We start from the raw sequence: 12,565 nt of genomic DNA on the forward strand, positions 1-12,565 counted from the left end.
ACCTTATGGCATAGGTTAAGTGAAAAAGAATCACACGGTATAGTTATAAAAATATGTTTTTTATTACAAACACTCACTAACACATTGTATTATCTCCTACCCGCAGATATAAACACAAAACACACAAAACGTAGGATATAGAACTTGTAAATAGTACAAAAATACAATGGCCTCCAGGGGTAGACCAAAACATATACACAAATAGTGTAATGTGAACCACAACTCAAGTCAAGAATGGACCCAGAAGACGTAGAAGAGCTGGGGACCCAAGGAACCACCCTGGATAGGTATCTAGGAACTGCACAGAGGTCATGTGCAGAGTGGGAACACAACAGCGTGCTCAATGTTATTCAATAGGTAAGTTGCGGTTGTAATTTTAAAGAAGGACCCTTCCCAGTGAACCCTGAAGAATCCCTCTGGAAGATGGAAGGTTGGAGAGTCACCTCACCCATGGATACCCCAGGAACCAGTATACCTATACCAGCGAAGTCGCCGTAGACCACAATGGAGGACTTCAGGAAAGATGCCGGTGATGAAGAAGGAGATAGTGTCCGGTGGAACCCATAGGTGGATTCAAGATGAGACATAGCTGCAAGCAGAGGAGACAAAGTCTATGCCACTCAGGAGGGACCAGGAGGCACAGAAGACTAACGCCCAGCGATGTCGGAGATGCAGGAGAGGTTGACGGTGCTCTTGAAGTTGCAGCTGTGCAGACCCGGTGATGCTGTAGGGGACCAGGAGCCATTCACGTCGAAAGACAAGGTGTCAGAGACCGGCAGGGGCACCAACAAGCCTTGGCAGCAGCAAAGAACGTAGGTGATGAAAAAGGTGCAGTGTCGGGACTAGCAAGGTCCAAGTTGACTCACCATGAGCAGGTAAGTCGGAGAAGGCCCCAAGCAAGCAGGGGAGCCCACTGAAGCCAAAGAAGACCCATGAGCCGAAGGCACAGGAGACGCAAGAGGACCTTGAGCAGCTCACCAATGAAGAGAGCCCATGGTACAGAGGAAGTGGTGCGGGCAAGGATCCTGGCTGCAGGAGTTGCTTGAGGTTTGAGCTTCTTGGAGACCGAAGATGTCTGGAGGAGAGAGTCACCAAACCATAGCAACGGCAAGTCGATGCGGTGCACAGGTATCCGTTCCAGTGGTTGCGACTAGGGATACTGGCCTTAAACTCAGTATGACGACAATGCAGGCCTTGAAGGAGTTTCAGAATCACCAAATGTGTTGTTGAGCCTTTTGCAGTCTGCCAGAGCTGTGTTGCGGTGCTTGCAGATGCAGCAGAGTGACTCCATCACTCCAAGGGAGATTCCTTCAGGTGTCTTGGATGTCCACAGGTCCTGTGAAGAACCTGTATGGAGTACAGGCACAGATGTTACAGAAGACCAGTGGGACGACAAGACCAGGAGTAGCAGGAATCTTTCCCGTTGCAGTCTTGGTTCCCAAAGCAAAGTCCAGAGTGTCCAGACGGTCGAAGTTGAAGTGGTATGTGATCTGAATCTTGTACCACGATGAATCTAGGGACTCGCCCACAGGTAAGCCCTTAACTACCCTTAGGAAAGGGTTAGGATGATTATGGGGTCCCTCCCAGAGGAGGGGCTGTAAAAGTGGGGAGGATATCCGATATCCTTTGTCAAGTTTCGCACCACATTGGGAGTCTCTGGCTCCCTGAACTGGTTTGAACTGGAGTATGCAAGGAGGGCGCTGGCAAGTACCCCCACCTGTCCCAATACATTAAACCCTGTCTGGGAGGTGGTCACACCTCCCTGTGACAGGATACCTATTGTTCTGCCTTCCCCTTTGGAGCTTGTCTCAGCAGCAGGAGGGCAGAATTGGGTCTCTGGCTGGCAGCAGCCCTAGCTTGCTGTCCAGTTCTGAAAGACCTGTACCAGGAGCACTGAGGGCTTCCCTGAGGAGCTTTACTGTGCATGGAATCGTGCCCGTGTGGGGGTATGATTCCAACATGTTTGATACCAAACATGACAGGGTTCGTTACAGCCAGTTTAGAGATGGTCATTGCGTAATGACACGGTGCCCCTCTATATGTTATATGGCTATCTCACTTACAAACCAGGGACTCCATAAATTGTAGGGGTTTCCTGCTCACACAGGGGCACCCTCACACTTAGAACCAAGCACACTGCCTTTAGGATTGAAACCCTGCCGCCTTAGGGGTGACTTATAGGTTTTAAGTGCAGTGACTTCAGATATACGGAAATTTATATCTGTCGTAAGTGGTGCTAGCACCAGCTTACACAGGCTGCAAGGGCAGGTCTGTAGTCACAGTTTGAGTGGTCTCTCATGGGCGGCATAATACATGCTATAGCCCATGGGAGACCCATGGTGTACTTATGCCCTGAGTACATTAGTACTATGTACTAGGGACTTATCAGGGTACACCAGTAGCTAATCTGGATTGGATCCAAGTACTCGCCATGTCCAATTTAGAGAAGACTGGGACAGGAACAGGCTAATTTGCATATAGCCAAGTTCTGAGCTGGGATGGTGCAGTGAGCTAAAAAACGGTGATGGATCAAGCCCTGATCTTTTGACTGGGTAAGAGTGGTCTGCTTAATTCAGGCACTCTGTTCATCACCACCCCCCTTTTCTGAACCACCCCCTTTTCTGAATCAATTTAGAGAAGAAGCACAGAGACTGGGGTCCTGATTAGCAGGATCCCAATGAGAGTAGTCAGTAAAACATAATGACCCCAGCAAAAACGGGGGTTGACCATGAAAGCAGGTCCTACTTTCCTACGGTCCAGAACAGATCTGATGTAAATGTTACTTACCTTTGGTAATGTAATATCTGTTAGAGACACAGTCTAGCCGCAGATTCATTAACTTTTGAATTCTACCCAGGCACCAGTCTGGATCTAGAAATTTTTCAGCAGTACCTCTGCACGGCGGTGGATGGCGTTGTACGGCTCCATGATGACGTTGACTCTGGTCATGACGTCAGTGGAGCCATACAAGTCCCCTACAGAGTGCGGACGTCAGTTTCTTCTGTGAAACCTTCAGCGCCAGAACGCGGAACCACCATAGAAACTGGTTGTGGAAACAGTGTGCCAAAAAAGATCAAAAATCTTTGAAACATTAATAAAGAAGAAACATCAAATGGTATGTTAATACCAGACATAGATTTTAAAGAAACCTCCAACAAAATCTACAATACACAGAGCTTCATGAAACCCTGCACCCTGATATATAACCCCCATTTAAGGGAAGAAACCCATCCACTCTATACACAATTCATCAATGGTAATAACATGGCAATAGCAAAACAAAACCTACAAAAACACCAAGCTGTTTGTTGAATCACACCACTACGTGACATATTGATAGTGGCAATTCAATGCATGATGATTACAAAGAAAGACTTTAAAAGAAAGAACAAATAAATCAATATTGCCCACAGGTGTCTAATCTGGTGTGAAAGAGAACCCCCCCCCCACCTTAGCAATCACTCACATTAGGAAATAGGAGGGGAGCCCCTAAAGAACCACCTGTCAGTTAACAGACATTTAATGGGAAAGAAAATTTAATGATCAAAAAGGGCCAAATGCATGAAAAAAGCCATGTAATCTGCATTGTTCACGACAACAAAGAAATTCAGAGAAAGAAAGAATTGTCCTGAAAATCAGAAAGAAGGACTTTCAGAACCCATTTGCCCAAGGGAAAGATGACCATCACCACCTCCATGGTATAAATAATTTAGTTTGGACAAGATGAGCCTTCATATTTATTTAATGCGCCAATTAATCAACATATTGCCACAAAGATGTATATATGGACATAAATATATATATACAAACATAAATGTATTACCAGATATGCTGATTGGCCTGGTAATTCACAGAATTTCACTGGCCAATAACTACTGCCAGACTGCAAGGATGTATAAAGATTACCCTTGTATGGCCTTCAGTGCCATAGTCCGACAGACTGAACACAACTTTGAGCCACGGATAAGCTTGAAACACTAAGGCAAGCGAGAAAAAGGGAATCAACCACAACTTTGAATAAAACCTCTTTATTCTTTTTTTTTTAATGAAGAACAAATATGTATAACACATATGTATACTTTAAAAACTAACTAGAACTGAGAAACCAGTTCCAAAAAGCACTTTACAATAATATTGAAAATGGTAACTAACAAGTTACTTACCTTTGGTAACACATTATCTAGTAAAGACTATCGAGGTGTTGATTCCTTACCTTTGAATTTCCCAGGCGTCAGGCTGGATTCGGAAACTTTCGCTGTGCAATACCCCTTGCGTGCGCCGTCAGGTGGCTCCATATGATGTTGTCCGCATCGTTAGCATCAGTTAGGTCATTGCGATACCTATATAGGGGCCACCGGGGCATGCTGATGTCCGTACTTTTAGTTTTTTACAGGTCAGAAGCACAGAGCCACGAAGTAACTGAAGTAGTTGTGTGCAAAACTAGGGCCCTGAACAGGGGAGTAACCCCAGCTCTACAACATTAGTCTGCACAGCGCAGTGTGGCTGTAAGGAATCTGCAGCTAGATGGAGTCTCTACCAGATAATGCGTTACCGATGTTAAGTACCTTGTTCATCTGATAGAGATTTCTAGCCGCAGATTCCTTCCCTATGAATTAGATACCCAAGCCATAACATCCTGGCGGTGGGTTGCGGACCAATAACTCCTACTAAGAAGTCCTGCAGGACAGACCGGACAAAATGCTCATCTCTGCGGACTTGATTATCCAGGCAGTAATGTTTGGCAAACGTGTGCAATGATGCTGACATTGCTGCTTGACAAATGTCTAGGACTGGGACATCCCAAGCCAAGGCCATATTTGCAGTCTTTCCCCTGATGGAATGGGCTCAATCTCTTTGAGGGCTGTTTCTTTGCCAGGGCATAGCAGATTTTTTCTTTCTTCTTTTTTAACAGATGAATTAACTTTATTGGCATTTGTATATCACATAGAATTAATTTACAGATTTTGAAATAACATGTTCCCCATTCCTCCCTCCTGATCATAGTACAGGAGTCGTTCATATCTTCCATCATTCACAATAATCCGTCTTTACAAATGAAGAAAAAAAGGGAGCGTGCGTATTCCCATTTGATTGTTCTTTCCAGTGGTATATCATGCACTTCATATACTTTTCATATCTACATAACTCTTGTCAAGCCCAACTCCCAACTTACCGCTCTCCCTTCCACTGCAAACAAATTAACAGTTCTGTATTACTGTATACATGGTTGTTATATACTATTCCTTAGCGCTTTGCATTAGGCCATGCCATTTCCCTCCCCGAATTCCCAATCCTGCATGGGACACCTACCACACTCGCAGACTCCTGGGTTCCCGTATTTTGTTCCCCTCTAAGGTCTACCAGCATTTGATACCACGCCCGGAGATCTTCTTCCAATTTTTCATCTTTACAAACAAGCTTCATTCGCACCCTTTCTGCGGTCGCCCACTCACATATATCTCATCTACTCCCCTACTTGCGGGAGCCCAAGTCTGAGCCACACTACAATAATGCACCTTCTTGCCAACACCAGCTCCAATGTAAGAAAGCGCCTGCTTAGTTTTTAGGTTTCGCCTGGCGTCCGCTGCGTAGCAGCGTTCGCGCAGGCGAAGTCTTATGTTTCACAGTATGTGCACTTTGTCCCGCCTTCTCTTCCATTGGCTAGCTCCATAAATGGAGGCTAGCCATTGGAAGAGCGATCTGTCCGTCATTGCCGGAGCAGATTCGTGGGCGTTCCCGTGATTTTTACTCATCCCGCCCCCTTGCGATCGTCATGCGGCGGTGGGCGGATGTTATTTTTTTTTCCAGGCCGGCATCCTTCGTCACACCAGCCTGCTCGCTCTTCCTGTGAGGATGCAGACCCGACTCGCTCCCTACTCCGAGCAGGGGTGGGCTGCGCCATTTCACTTTTCTTGTCTTAAAACTGGTCGAGTCGGCACTTTCGCATCGTGCTAGGGAGACTGCAGGGGTGGAATATTGACAACTTTGTGAAATGGGAGTTTTCTGATCCCTGTGCTTTTTGGTCCAGGTTGCTTGGACGCCAGTCCTCAGGGCGCAAAAATGTGCTGTTCCTGCACTGTAGCAGACGCGTTTGTTTTTCTCTGCGTGTTTATCTGTTTGGTTTTCCGTTTCTGACTGAAGTAAAGATTCAAGTTCTTCTTGCCAGTGCTTGATGTCTTGGCCAGGCCAGCAGGAATTTCCTGCTGTCGGCATGGCGATGTCAGCCCAGTGGTGGCGTCATGTTCGGTTTATCGCAGCCAGAGGCTTGGACACGTTCTGCTATGCTTAGGCACACGCAGGCCGGCGCATCGTTGCTATTGAGGGCCCACTGGCTCTTTTCGTGGTGCCGCCTCCCACCTCCGAGAGGTGGGGCCTCTTTGTTCTCTTGTGGCTTGCACGCAGGCGGACATTCGTCTCTTGAACCCGGGGCTCAGCTGACAATGGTGCTGTTTTGGAACCAGGTGGAATATACCTGTCGGTCGCTGAATGCTAATCAGGTAGGCCCCGCCGCGGCCGGTGTTTTAAATGCTCTTAATACAGCCGCGTGCGGCACATCTTGTTTTCGCAGTCAGTGTAAAGGGGAGCAAGGGCATTGAGAGGTTTGCCGATCACACTGTGGTGAAGGTGGGGACGACGGGATAAAAATATGATACCCCGTGGTTCCTCAGCTGAACTGCTATGGTAGCTAGCGTTTCGCTGGACAACCTTCATTTTCTGCTGTGTACGATTCAAACAAATGCGTTCATCTCTATGATCGCAAAAATCACTTAAGTGTATTCTTGGTTTCAGCTGCCTTGGCTGTTAAACGGGTTTCGAAAGCACTGATAGAAAACCGAACATTAAAGTCAGTTTGTTGGTTTCATGCTGGGGCACTGAGTAGAAAAGCACTTTGTTTACAAGCGGTGCAGGTGCTGCTGCTGCTATGAACACATCTGTTCTACGAGACAAAATGGCAGGTGGAAATACATTTACTTTATTGGTGAAAAAGCATAGGGTTTATTTAATACGTCCGATTTAAAGTTTGCTTGTGAATCTACCGAGTCTGAGGCCCTCCTAAACGTTGTTGTGCTTCGTGGGCAGTCTCGTTGAAGCTGGGAGGATTCCCTGTCGATGGATCGCAGTTCTGTGGGGGGGACGGAGGGCGGAGACTGCATCTGTCTGTGTTCAGAGATGTGCAACATGAGACCTTTAAACCTGCACCCAGTATGTCAACATAGACCGCCCCCTCCCTGGCGAAGTTATAAATGTTCGGTATTTAGTTTAAAAGTGTTCATGTACTTTTCTAAGTGGACTTATGAGAAGATAGATGTTGTATACTGTGAAACTGTTAAAACAATACCATATAATACAAAACAAGCGCCTGATGTGTTATGCAACCAATATCTTTTTATCTTATGCTGTGTGTCTTGGTGTTGCTGAGTTCTGTCTTTATCATGTCTTGTGAAGCCTGTATTTTTTGTAGAATGCTGTGTGTTTTAACTAGGCATTTATAGTGCGGCCCGTTCGCATATCTGTCGCATACCCGTGTGTTGTTTATATGTTTATAGAAGCTTCTGTGTTTTGTGTTGTTAGACTGGCATGTCTCCTGTCTCTGTTGAGGCATGTGTAGTATGTGAAAGTATTGAACAATTTGGGGACTTGAACTTCAAAACCGTTTGTTTTCCTTGTTTTAGACACTGTAGCGATGTATGTTTACACACTGTACCCCTAGCAGTCTGTTTTGTGTTTTTAGACGCCTATTTTTTGTTCAGTTCCTTCTCTCAGATTGTCATCTGTTTCCTCAGAAACCCTTTCTATTTTGTTGTCGGGTCTTGTGCATAGGACCTCCTCAGCTAGAGAGACATACAGAGAGGCTAGCTAAGGTTTGGTCTTTCATTAACCCCTCTTGGTAACGTGCAAGTTAACGAGGCTGCTGGCATGTCCTCTCGGGGGTCAGTTACACACTTATGTCAATTTATGCTCCTCGAGACAGTATTTGTACCTGCATCCGCCAGACGACGAAGCTTGATTTCCACAGAGGATATGAGTCTGACACAACTAGTTGTAAATATTTGCTTTTTTTATGTTAAGTCAACCCGAGCTCGTCCAGGGATGACAAGCGCACATTCGTGTGTCTGTTATGTTAATTGCTGCCGACCCTTTGTCTCGCTCTTAATGGGAACAATGCAGCCAGGGAGGTCTTTTACAGTCTACTTGTCTTTGGGGGCTGTTTGGGGTGAGTAGGTCTCCTAGTGTCTCGATGTCGTTCTGTAGGCCCATCCACACACTCCCACGTTCGCAGAATCATTAGCCTGTTTGTGGGGGGCTGTTAATGATTTTACTTGGGCTCGGTGTGTGTGTTTTTTTTATTGGTGTATGACTGTGGCGGTGCCTAAATCTTGCATGCAGTCAGTAGATATGTGGCCTAGCGGTGCTGTTTACTAAGATGGCTGCTTCCGCTTCAGCAGGTGTCATACAGTGGTATGTCATGCACGACCTTCCTATTTCATCTTGACATCCTAAGCTTAAAGGAGGTTGGTCCTTGCCTCTGTTGCCTGCTTGCGTCCGGTTTTGTGTGTCCCTCTGTTGCTTGCTTGCGGTCCGGTTTTGTGTGTGCCTATGTTGCCTGGTTGCGACCCGGTTTTTTTGTGTGCCTCTGTTGCCTGCTTGTGATCCAGTTTTGTGTGTGCCTCTGTTGCCTGCTTGCAACCCGGTTTTGTGTGTACCTCTGTTGCCTGCTTGCGATGCAGTTTTGTGTGTGCCTCTGTTGCCTGCTTGCAATGCGGTTTTGTGTGTGCCTCTGTTGCCTGCTTGTTTTATTGCTGGCAGGAGGCAGGGTGGGGCAGGAGCCAACACTGAAGTGGAGTGGAGGCAACAGGTAGTTTCGCCTTTGGAAAAGTTAGAGCTAATGGCAATGTAAATGACAATGCCATTTATTTATCTGTTTTCAAAACCAACACATAAATACAAATTTTGTCATTTACAATGCAAATAGCTCTAACTTTTCCAAAGGCGAAACCATTGCATTGTAAATGCTTGCTATGTTTAGGGTTAGGTATTAGGCCCAGCAGTACTTGTCGGATCTCTTTAGGAACTACCAATCCTGTGGCTCTTTGAAGGTGTTTTATCACCGTATCCCAGTAAGAGAATAGTGTGGGGCACATATGAATAAAGTCAGCTGCGATTGTGTGTAGTATGCTCGGGGTGAGGTATACTTGATGAACTAGGTTGCATTGTAAGAGTTTAAATTGTGCATTGGAGCGGACTGTGTGAACCGCCTCCTGGACACTTTCCCACTCTCTATCAGATAGCGTCTCCTCCACTATAGCGTGCCATCTTTCCTTTACCAGCAGTACTCCGCCTCACAAGTCATCCCTTAAGACTCTATATAGGTGGGGTATTAGTCGTCTACCCTGCACCATGTATAGCATTACTTTCAATGTATTAGTACTAGGAGGCTCTTCAGGGAACCCTGACCCTATTTCCTGAATCACACTGGAAATCTTTTCATACTGTAGGGATTGTTCCGCCCCTAAGTTAAAGTTGTCTATTACTTCCTCTCATGTTATAAACGTACCATACAGGTCTCCCAGTGTTTGGCATCCTCCTTCCTTCCACCTTCTTACAGACAGAGTCCGCAATATGGGCAAATGGCCATAGCACCCATAGGGGCATATCTGGGGCATATGGAGCATGTTCTACTACCCTTCAAACTGCATTTTTCCAAATCCTGGCATGTGTTGTTCAATGTATGGGATCTGGGTGGGGGAACAGCTTTCCCAAGCATCAATAATTTGGGTAGTGTGTATCCTTCATGCGTGCTCGCCAGAAGATTTGTCTACCAGTTGTTGTTGGTATCTAACCAGTGCACCGCATGCTGCAACTGGGAGGCCATATAATACAGTTCAATGAATGAGACTTCCAGCCCCCCTGGACCCATGTCTTCTGCAGCATTGTTAAACATACCCGTTTAAGTTTATTGCCCCATAAGAGGTCTGTCAAGTGTACGGAAGTAGCGCAAAGGGATAATGTAAAGTGAGTTGCAGTATATATAAAAATCTGGGTAGAACGATGATTTTTATTATTGCAATTCGACCCATAAGGGACAATGGCAAGCCCGACAAACGCTTCTGAAGCCAAGTAGCCCCTCTATCACTCTACCAATTTTGAGGTGGAGTTATGCGGAGGGTGTGTTTGCCAACCTTATTCGGAGATATCTCGTCCCCTCACCCTCCCATGGTAGGTCTCCTTTTGTGAACTCAGACTGCGGTACACCTGCAAATCTTCCAATGGGAATGAGTTTGGATTTTCCTGGAATTGCCTTAAGTCCGGATACATCTCCAAATTTCCTAAACTCTGCCAATTACAGTGGTACCGAGTTTGTTGGTGGGGTAGATAGATTACTGTATTATCGGCATATAAGGATACAACATGATTGGTCTCGCCAACCTGACCGGCGGGAGAGGTGTGGCGCCGCGGCCAGGGCAACTGACGCTGGAATCTGGGGACCACGGTTCGATCCCCGGCTCCGGCGGCAGGTTAGCCCAGCACCATGTGACTCTGGGCAATAGCTCGCTTAATCTTCCCGACGGCCCCCAGCGCCTAGAGACCCTTACGGGTGATTGTGCGCTTTACAAATGTGGACTTTACCCCTACTCTCATAGTCTACCCTGCAGGGCCCCCACCAGCGGCTCTATGGCTATCACGAACAGCAGCCGAGAGAGTGAGCACCCCTGGCTAATGCCTCTACACAACTCAAACTGTCTGGACACCAAGTTCCCTATTCTAATTCATGTCAAGGAAGGTGTAAAATAATTCAATCCATTTAAGGAACTCCACGCTAGTCCTAACCCTTCGGAGGACCTGCCACAAATAAAGCCGCTCCTCTGAGTTAAAGGCCTGTTCTATATCTAACAGTGCTAAGGCATAATCATCTTCCATTAAGCACGGGGCGTGCCAGATGTGCTAATCTCCTCAGGTTATGGGTGGTACTGCACTTCGGTATAAATCCTGCCTGATCTGAGTGAACACTATGGGGGACCTAAGGGAGAAGGCCCGCTTCCATGACCCCAATAAGTATTTTTACATCTATATTTAGTAAGGATATCGGTCTGTAGGAATTGGCTTACAGGAGTTTTGGTATCATGGCCACCAGTGCTTCCCTCATGGAGGGCGGGAGTGAGCCCTGTCCTAGCGCCTCGTTGTAGACCTCCACTAAGTGGTCAGCCAGCTGGGGGTCGAACCTTTGATAGAACTCTGCAGGCAACCCATTAGCCCCTGGGCTCTTAGTGGTGTTTAGCTGATGGATAACCAGCATAACCTCCTCTTTGTGTATCGGGGCATTTAGAGCCTCCTCTGCCTTTGCCTCTGCATCTAGCTGGAGGAGATCTACCGAGTCCTTAAAATATAGGATCCTCTCCTGTGGTGTGAGGGGTTCCTGTGCATTTACTTTCTCAAGGTGTTCAGCCAGGACAGCTGCAATTACTTTTTGTGAGATAACTGTGTTGCTGTCCCTATCCTTAAGCTGTACAATGGGGTTAATGAAGTTGCTTACCTTCGACAACGATGTGTCTGTAAGTGATATAGGTTAGTTATAGATTAATTTCTTTTAGAATTACGCCCAGGCGTCAGACTGGATCTGGAGAATTCTTTTCTTAGCAGTACCCCTGTGCGCCGGTAGGTGTCATCGGCCGACTCCGTGTCTGACGTCAGCATCGTAGTCGCTGGGATGACGTTGCGTTGCCTACTTAGACACTTCCCCTGCGTGCTAACGTCCTTTCTGACATGACTTTCCATGCCAGAAGCGCAGAGCCATGAAAGACACTGACCACTGGTGCGCACACTAGGATCCTGCAAGGGAGTCTCTGTCCCTAGAAGTCAGTTTGCAAAGCGGGGAGGATGCGTGGGGCGGTAAGGAATCTATAACTAACCTATGTCTCTTACAGATGCATTGTTACCAAAGGTAAGTAACTTGTTCATCTGAAATAGACAGTTTGTTATAGATTCCTTACCTTTAGAACAGATGCCCCAGAAATACCGAACCCGGAGAAGGGACTGTGAACCAAGTTCACGCCAGAAAGTCCTGGAGGACAGAATGGGCAAAGTAGCCATCCCTGCAGACTTGACTATCCAGGCAGTAATGTCTGGTGAATGTGTGCCTAGAAGCCCACGTGGCTGCCTGGTAGTGGGACTTCACGTGACAAAGCAGTAGTTGCACTGTAGATCTAGTGGAATGAGCTTGCAGCCCCACTGGAGGTTCCTTTTTAGCGAAAGCGTAACAAATCTTTATACAAAGGACAACCCATTGCGAGATGGTACGTTCTGCACAGCCCGACCTTTCTTTGCACCCACATAGCCAATGAAGAGTTGATCGTCCACCCAGAAATCGTTAAGGCGGTCAAGGTAGAAGGACATAGCACATTTCGGGTCCAGACGGTGGAGTCTCTCCTCCTTTTTGGAGGTGGGGAAAAAAGGTGGGCAGAGTGATAGTCTGTCCGATGTGAAAAGGTGTGACAACTTTAGGCATGAACAAGGGTCTCGTCCGAAGTGTCACTTTGTCCGGATGAGCAGAGAAGAAAGGGGGCTT

Source organism: Lissotriton helveticus, chromosome 5_1 (assembly GCF_964261635.1).
Source record: "Lissotriton helveticus chromosome 5_1, aLisHel1.1, whole genome shotgun sequence".
In the NCBI taxonomy this organism is placed as follows: domain Eukaryota; kingdom Metazoa; phylum Chordata; class Amphibia; order Caudata; family Salamandridae; genus Lissotriton; species Lissotriton helveticus.